The following is a 9,925-nucleotide window of genomic DNA, read 5'->3' as shown; positions in this document are numbered from 1 at the left end:
GCAGCTGTCAATCACAAGGAAGAACCGCCCAACACAGCAGCCAAGCCCCGCCCATAATCTTGTGAAATGTGGAGCTCGGTTGGACAGAGAGCTGACCTGAGAAATGACATGACCTTTGTAGACTTAACAGTGTGAATAAGAAAAAAAGAGGTCTCAAGACGCGTTTTCTAAGAGTCCTCTTTTACAACGCAATTAGCCATTCTTTTACGAGTTCTTGGATTATTATTATGAGAGTCTCCCACTTATTGATAGCCTATCGACTGCCTGACGCCTGCAAATTATAGGCCTTCATTATCCTGGAAATATAATTGAGGCAAAATATAATCGGTAAACAGTCTGTGGGTTGATGTTTGCACAGAGCTGTATATGGGGAGATAACATGCTGGAATTGTTATGCATTTTTTTAACAAGATGAGAAAATAGGGAGACTTATTATTGTATAATGTTCTATTATGTTGGTATATTAAATGACATAGTCATGTTGGTGTTTTGGGGGTTAGTAACCATTGTACACTGTACCATTATGTTGAGAATGTGCTGGGGTTGAGGATCTGTAGTAATGAAACTTTCATTAAAAAAAAAAACAGCAATAACAAAAAGTTACTATGTGATTTAATTAGGGATAGTGGTTTCAGACTATTCTGTTTTTAAGTTCTGAATTTAGGTTTGCAGTTCTCTACATTAATAACAAGGTGAATATAAACTAAAATATACTATTTCACACAAATAGTAATCCACAAAATAATGTAAAAAAAAATTACAATCGATAAATTATCAAATTTGCCTTTTATCTTTTCAGTTGACTATCATAATTAAATGATTTCTAAGACAAATGACAGGCACTTGTCTCTTTAAGAATAACATATCACAAATAAGCTGGGTAATTATTACAACTTTTATTGACACCTTTCATAAACCAAATAATATGTTTGACACCTTTTCTGAAAAAAATACAGTCAGTAGAAACAATGTCAATTATAATATAAAACAACTTTGAGACATAATTTTTTTTATAAAATATGATTGTACACAAATCAGTGCATAAACTTTAGTATTATCAGTTAAACAACAATTAAAAGATTTAAAGAATGGATATCTGAATACAACAGTTCCCATGGGGCCTGAAAGTAGTTAAAGTGTGTGTGTGATTTAAAACACTATTAAATAACTCCTGATCAGTCGTCATTAACAGTAGCTTCTTGTGCTGCTCTTTTCTGAACCTTTTCTTCACACAAGTGTGTTCTCTTCATTAAAGCTTCAAGGGTTGCTAGATATAATGCGAGGGACAAAGATCAAAAAGTGTTCACAGTTATCAACCCCTGTATGACGCCTAAGATTTGTGAACCACAAAAACAGATTTGGTTTCATGTAATGTAAGGCCTTCACGAAATTAATTTCCCTAGTTCTCAACAAAAGAAAAGAGTTCAAAGAGCAGGAAATAAAGTGAAATAAATACAGTGCGAGAATTCAAGTTCAAAACTGCACCACAATGGACAAATGACAGAACAGCATCTCATTCAAATCAATAATACAGAAAACTACGTAAACCAAAAAATAATGCATTTGAAAATGATGAATAAATATAAAGAATATAAGCACAGCTCATGTAAAGCCGTGGAGGATGTGTGAAATATGCAAAAAGCAAACTGAAGAAAGTTGTCCAGGATGGAGACTGAACTGCTGTCACATACAAGAGTTTAAGCTCCAGATTTTTTCTTAAAAAAGCATACATTTCTGTATTATAGGCCCTAAGCTTTGGAATAAGCTGCCCTTATAATATTAATGCTGCCTCCTCTCTCCAGACCTTCAACATAAGACTCATCTGTTCACTTTGTTCAGTGAATAACTGATTCACCTCCCCGTGTCTCTGTTTCCTAACTTTGTTTGTATGTTACACAACCACCCTCTTGACATAACTGATGTCCATCATCATCTGATTGCATGAACTCTTATCTGCAGTTATTTGTTGTCAACAGCTGTTTGTCTGAATGTTCCCTCCGATTGTCAGGTGCATTCTGTTTGCCAGTTGCTTGTATTATTTTGCGTAATGTCCTTGGCGCTATAAAAATAAAACATAATATTCATAAACATTAGTCAAGAGTAAAGTACATTATTGATATCACTACTCCTGCCAATAATGTAAACTCACCTCATCCTGGACCTTCTCTGGATGATCACAAGAGACTGAAATATCAGTAATGAGAACAAAACATCAGTATATATGGATGTCCTATAGAAGGTTTAAATCGGCTTCATAATTGAAATGGTTGGTGTTATGTAGGGATGTAACGATATTGACGATATCGCGCTATCGCGGTGGTAAACGTGTCTCGATATCGTCGTGGTTGGGTTACAATATTAAAAGGACAGGTGTCCGTCAAAAAGCAAGAGGAATAAACACAGTCCCGTGGAACAAATCATTGTTAACTACATAGACCATGATTCTTTGCGCTGCGTCGTCACAACAACCGTTGTTAAGCCAATAGGATTGTACGCTGTCCACACAAGCTCACAGCAAGCCAGCATGGCCGACAGCGATACTTGTAAGGATGAAAAAAAACAAAACCAAAGTTAAGATTGTGCCTGCCCCTGCAGCTTTTAAATCAGATGTCTGGAAACATTTTGGTTTCGCCATGTCAAAAAACGCAAATTCTCTCACAAAGAAAGTCCTGTCCGGTCATAAAACCCTGAAGGAGGCATTTTCAACAACTATGCCACACAACAGCGCAAGGGCTCAAGAAATCACGAGGTACATCGCGGAATACATAGCGTGTGATTTACGTCCCTTTTCTGCAGTAAATCTTTTGATCTTTCTAAAGAAAAACTTGAACATTAGCTAAAGGATAGTTCAGTGTTTTTCAGAAGGCTTTTTGCCAGACTATTTAAGCATTTTTTTTACTGTTTTTTTTTCTTCTCCCTTGCAATGTAGATATTTTGATCTTTCTGATGAAAAACGTGACCATAAGCTAAATGATAGGTCAGTGTTTTTTAAAAAGCTTTTTGACTGACTATTTTATTTAAGTTTAAGTTATGTTCCTAAATACCAGTTTTAAAAGGCTGCTTTTATTTGCCTTGCACATTTAAACCTGACTTAACTTGATCTTTGTTTGCACTTAAAGGGAATTCCCTATTGTTTACAATTGTTCTAGTTGCTCCTTAACTTTGAACATTGCACAGAAGCATCAGTTATGCAACCAAATATTACTATACAGAATATTGATGTTCCTGACTACAACTTGCACTTTAAAAGCACTATGTGATCAGCGTTTTATGTCGTCATGGATCCATAAATACAACAATAAATTGCCTGTTGACTGGCAAAAGCAGAATAAATGTCAGCATTTTTTCGCTATTATCATCACAAACACTATCGTGAGCTATTTAACAATACCGTGAGCTTTTCCACAATATCGCAATAAATATCGTACCGTGAGGTCAATACCGAAATTGTATTGTACCGTGAGATTTTGATATCGTTACATCCCTAGTGTTATGATAAAGGAAAACTAAAAAACTAGTTTTCTGAAATCTCTTAGAGAATCTAGTAGGCTTCAGTACTCACAGTCTGGTCTCACATGCTCCATGCTGTCCCATCGAACAGGTTTCACTGTATTTGCATCTATTGACCCTTTAATTTGTGACTTTTCTTGCTTGTTCTTCATCTTCTCGTTCTTGCTCCTCTGATGATCAAACTGCAGTTTGATGGGCATCATTCAGGTTTCAGTGTTCTTCTTCAAACATTTCTGTCTGTGTTAAACAAGACGTTTAACATTTTGGAAACAATCGTGTTTGTTCAGTCCTTAGTAAATCTCCACTCGTCGAAGAAAAAGTGAGGAGTTCTACTTTTGTTTTTCCTCGTTGAAGGCTCTATTGCATTATCCTTTGTTTTTCTTAAGTCCACGAGACAAAGTTTCGCAGTTTTTTCTTGCAACGCAGTCGAATCTGTCTCTACATCATCAGCTGAAATGTTGATTTATATTTTAGCATGATTCTGCATGCTGTGCAGGTGACATGCGGCTCTTCACTTCCTTTGGAAACTTACTGAATAGAGTTGTGACGTTCGCGAACGAACCGATTCTTTTGAACGGCTCATAAACATGAACGATGGGAGCCGAGTCGCGGCTGGAGGGGAGCGGTTCTTTCTGTCGTTCTTTTATCCTATGCGTGTTTCACACAGATGCACACAAATGAGCTCCTCCGCGAGACAGAACAGTTGTAGGGGGAGGAGCGCACCCAGCGCAGGCCAACCCTTTATAGCGTGATGATATTAGTTATTAGTTGTGCACGCATCCTTCACATCCTGCGTGCCTCTGTCATTGGGTAGGAGCGTTGAAAAAAAAGCTGTTTTGCACAGACATTTATTGCAGCCCACTTTGTTATTGTTCATTGACTTGAAGGGGCTGATGTTTGCAAAGTTTACAGTAGTAATTGTATGTAGTATGTAGACATTTCCATTTTATTTATTCTAACTTTAAATATTTTTTGTTTTCTATCAAAATGTTCTTGTGTGATAACAATGTTCTTGTGTGGAAGTGTTTGTAGTAAAAGCTGTTTTGCACATAAATTCATTGCAGCCGGCTTTCTTTTTGATGTTTATTCGTGAGTAGGTATTGTATGAATAACATAAGTCAACGTAGCTTTACACACTCACACTTTGTACTAAAGGTAAATCCAAAATAGTGATGTCACTGTCTAAGCAGAGGGATTTGTGCAACCCTATGGAATATAGTCCACACATGACAAATGAGGTAATAATCAATATTTCAGAATAATTCAAACTCAGATATTGGTGTGTGATATCTGAGTTTTAATTATTTGACTACAAATCTCACCTCATCATTCCTCCCAGTGATTATTTCCAGGATAAACTGAGATGGCTCCAAGCTGGCTTCTTAAAACTGACTAAATATTTAAAAGAGCCAAAAGAGCCGTTCTTTTGAACTGCTCTTTGAAAGGAACGGATCGCGAAGATCCGGATCCCCTCAAAGAGCCATAAATCCCATCACTGAATGTGAATGATGCAACTTCAGAACAGAATCACTGTGAGATTATAGGTTACTCTCAAGCAGGTGGCGCTGTTGGATCTTTACATCTTATTTCACAGTGAAAGGGAAAGGGCAAGATTAATGAAAGCAACACACAAACTATAGACACTCTAATGCAAGCTGAACACCATTTTAAAGCTATTTTATAACTAAAACCATTGAAATTTCATCGGAATTAATAATAAGTAAATAATATAATAGTCATAATCAACAACCTTTTTTAAAACCTAGCTCTCTTAGTACTGATAATGTAGCAGTTTCTTCTGTGAAAACCTCCTTATAATATAATATATTTCCCAAATAATACATTTAAACAATTACGACATTAATTATCATGTTAAACTGAGCTCAAAATAAACATTACGATTCCCCATCATGCTTTGCTCTAGATAGAATGTTTAAACAGTGGTTTTATGACATTTTAGCAAGATGAGAAAATAGGGAGATTATTAATATTTAATGAATGCAACCTATATTAAAAGTGCCATGGATGCACTGTTACTATATCGTTACAGTGATTTAATAACTGATATTGGTTCCACACAAACATTGGAACATTGTTCTCTAAGTTATTTAAAATATTTCACATAGAATCAACTAAAATTAGACAAAATACAGCTGTGCATGACTGAATCATATTCAACCAAAGAGGATTATTTATTGAGTTACAAAGTATTGTTCAAATGACAGGATTTTAGTCAAGTTCTGAATTTAGGTTTATTGTTCTCTAGGACTAAACATAACAAGGTTAATATAAACTCAGAGCTAGTAGAGAGATAGTAGAAATTACTATCAATAAATTGCTATCAATTCATATATATATATATATGTGTGTGTGTGTGTGTGTGTTCTCTTCATTAAAGCTACAAGTAAAGGGTTGCCTGATATCATGTTAGTGACAAAAATCACAAAGCTTTCTCTGTTATCAACCACCAAAATAAGACATGAGATATGTGACCCACAAAAAAAGACAAAAACAGATTTGGTTTCACGTAATGCGACGCAAGGCTTTACAAATGACATTTCCCTAGTTCTCAACAAAAGAAAAGAGTTAAAAGTGCAGGAAATAATGTGCAATAAATCCAGTGCGGGAATTCAAAGTCACAATGCAACACAATGGACAAATGAGAGAACAGCATCTCATTCAAATTCAGTAATACAGAAAACTACATAAACCAAAAACGTATACATTTGAAAATGATGAATGAAGAAATACTGTCTTTGCTACAGGAATACAAGCACAGCTCATAATACACAGCCGTGGAGGATGTGTGAAATATGCAAAAAGCAAACTGAGGAAAGTTGTCCAGGACGGAGACTGAACTGCTTTCACATACTAAGGTCCAGATGATCTCTAAACAAATTCACAAACATTAGTCAGCACTAAAGTCACCTACATTCTTGATTTATCAAGATCAGTCAGTTTATAATCACTACATCTGCAGTAATGTAAACTCACCTCATCCTGGACCTTCTCTGCTTGATCAGAATGAGACTGAAATATCAGTGATGATAAAAAAAATATCAATATATATGGATGTCTGAGGTGGTTTTAAACAACTTTATAATTGAAGAAGATGGTGCTTCGATAAATTATAGTTTGTTTTAATGTAATCAAGCAGTAAGAGACATGATAGGCCAATCAGATCACTTACCCAAGACATTTTTGTATCTCAGATTTCTCCTGTTATCTGTGAGATGAATGTCTGGGCGGTTCAAACACTAACAAAACACATCTAGATTTGAGAATACAGTACTGGTCAAAACAGAGACATCTATGAATCAGCTGTGTAATGCCAAGTTGAGTATAAGAGAATCTCACGCGATTTGATGTATTTTCTGTTTGACAGATACTAGATTGTCCTGATTAGAGACATTTTGCTGGACAAATTCATCGAACAGAATCAATGTTTCTCATTAGTGTCACTCTCTTCTGTTTATTGTCTTGATGGTGATTTCAAGAGGAACTGTTCATAAAAAAATGAAAATTATGTCATCATTTACTCATACAGTGCATGCCTTTCCAAACCTGTATGACTGACTTTCTTCTTAGGAACATAAAATAGAGGATGTGAAAAATGTAAAGCTGTATATATATATATATATATTCACATCTAAGAACCATACATTTACAAATAAGAATGTTGGGCTTTTGGTGGAGGCTGACATTTTTGCATATAAAATATTACATTTGGGTCACTGGAATATTACATATTGGCTTGTATTGCCTTTTTATGGTGTGTTTTATCCTTTTTGGAGATTTACATCCCCTGCTCACTGTAAAAGAGCAGCTTGAACTTTTCATCCTAATGTCCTTATATGCTTTTGTGTTCGATTGTAACATGAGGGTGAGTAAATGATGACAGACTGTTTATTTTTGGCTGAACTATTCCTTAAATGAGTCAGAGTTTCGGTCTCAGTGCTCCAATATTTATATGCTTATTTAGCTCATTTTGTTGCATTTCATTCATTCCTCATAATAAAGCATCTGAGATAAGCTCTCTGTGCATCAGTGTAAAAGTGAATGTATGTAATTACTAAAAGTGTCTGTAAAGTGTCCTGAACCCGCAGGAATCCCAGCCTGCAGGCAGCTGAACAGGACCGGCCGAACGGTAGGAGAGAGACGGGGAAGGTGTAAAAATGACACGTTCTAAAGCTACAAGCAAGCTACAAGCTACAAGCAAAAACAGTCCAAAACCGTTATTAAAAATATTGTCAGAGGACAACAGTAGATGGACTTTTTCACTGAAGAAAGCATTATTATGCTTTGTGGAATTCAGCCAAAAGCAACAGTATTAAATTAAAAGTGCCTCAATGATGGATTAGTTTCTTACAAACCTGCAGCTTATGGCTTCAAAAGATGTTAACTGATGGGGTGGATCACTTGTGGATTATTGTGATGTTTTTATCAACTGTTTGGACTCTCATTCTGACGGCAAATCACTAATTTAAAGTATGATCAACAGGTATAGTAATTTAGCAAAGAGAACTTAAACAGGCCCATTACTACATCATTTAGCAGTTGCTCTTATTCAGATATGCTAAGGGTGTATAATTTAGTAGGGATGTTAGGGACATGTCCCTGTCACTATCATATATCCAGCTACTACTAAATCATCCCTAGCAATAGTTTTGATCAAACTATTAAATATATGTATATAAAACCACTGTTGTTGTAATTTTGGCTGCATCTGAAATAGGTCATACCATTGATAATACCTGAGAAGTTAAAGTAAATGCACAAAAAATATGCTGTAATGTAAATGTAAAAAGCTGTAATCATTGTATCGTGAATCATTTGTGAGCCTGGAGCAAAAAGGAAAACAGTCTTAAGTCTCTAGGGTATATTTGTAGCAATAGCCAAAAATACATTGTATGGGTCAAAATTATCTTTTCTTTTATGCCAAAAATACTCAGGATATTAAGAAAAGAAGATATTTTGTAAATATCCTACTCTCTAAATATATTAAAACTTAATTTTTGATTAGTAATATGCACAACTTTAAAAGTGATTTTCTTAGTATTCCAGATTTTCAAATAGTTGTATCTCAGCCAAATATTGTCTGATCCTAACAAAGGACAATGGAAAGCTTATTTATTCAGCTTTCAGATGATGTATAAATCTCAATTTCGAAAAACTGACACTTAAGACCAGGTTTTGTGGTCCAGGGTCGCATTTGTTTCAGATCGAGACTTCAGAATACAGTTTTGTTTGCTTTAGGGTTAGCAGAGCTTTGGATAGTTGCCTTGTACTTGTCTTTATCAACTCTGAACGAAGAAAAGAGAGCCAGGTTTTAGTTTATGTATGTGAAATTTAGCTAGCAGAGAACATCAATTTGTTATATTTAGCTGTATTCACTTCTGAGTAGTCAAACGATCAAAACAGCTTTAAAACCGCTGCTGTAATGTGGTTTTACATAATCAAAGTTTTATTATTGTCTGATTCATATAAAAAAGCTTTTTTTATTAATTTTGAGTATGTTAGTCACCCATAAATAAAGACTTTAGAAACTGTGGTTAAAAGTCAGTCATAAATGTGAATTTTGGAGTAGTTGGATGGGGAGGAGAGTGTTGTCTGCTGTTATGTCTCACCAATGTCAAAATCAAACCTACGCCCTAGAAACATACACTTCAGAGAGTTGTTATGATGGCCAAAATATATAAACCCATACAAATATGTACTGCCTAATAGGAATAAAACAAGCCAGTGCAAGAAGTGAGTAATCAGTCTGTAGTTTGGGAGATTGTTCTTACATGTAGTCTACAGGAAGTTGAGTCTATATGAGTGTAAAGAGAGTAAGTATCTAATATTTCTGTAGGAGAAACAAGGTGTGATGAGGTGTGTGTCGCTGAATTATACCAATTCACAAACACTCAAGTCCAGCACACAACTTTTCCCCATTAAATATCCAGTTACAGTCACAGATATTTCACATTACATTAGTAAAGTGAGTGCTGTTTTTTTTCTAACTTTAAAGCACTGTAGTTGTTTTATCATTAAAATGAGCTAATTTCATTTAAATAACTATATTTGGAGAGTTTTGGGAAGGTAAATTTTTAATCAGTTAATTATCTTTATCAAATAAGTAGGATAAATGTATAAAAGGCAGCTGAAGAGGTAATTCATGCATGCATGCTCCTGATAACATTGTATGTGTTGCCATGTTTTTATCTTTTTTACAGCCTGATATCCGTGATGCTCATTCCTCTTCTCATTGAATCTTATCGACTGTCCAGTGCTGAGGTGATTTTAGAAGTCTGTAAGAATACAACAGAGAATAGAGCGACTACATGTACTACTATTAAAACAAATGGAAAAAAAACTAAGACCGAAACTAGCATGGTTCAAAAATCCTTACAGTTTTAGCAATGCATGCATT

Source organism: Carassius carassius, chromosome 35 (genome assembly GCF_963082965.1).
Source record: "Carassius carassius chromosome 35, fCarCar2.1, whole genome shotgun sequence".
Classification (NCBI taxonomy): domain Eukaryota; kingdom Metazoa; phylum Chordata; class Actinopteri; order Cypriniformes; family Cyprinidae; genus Carassius; species Carassius carassius.
Note: the sequence above shows the minus strand (reverse complement) of the source record.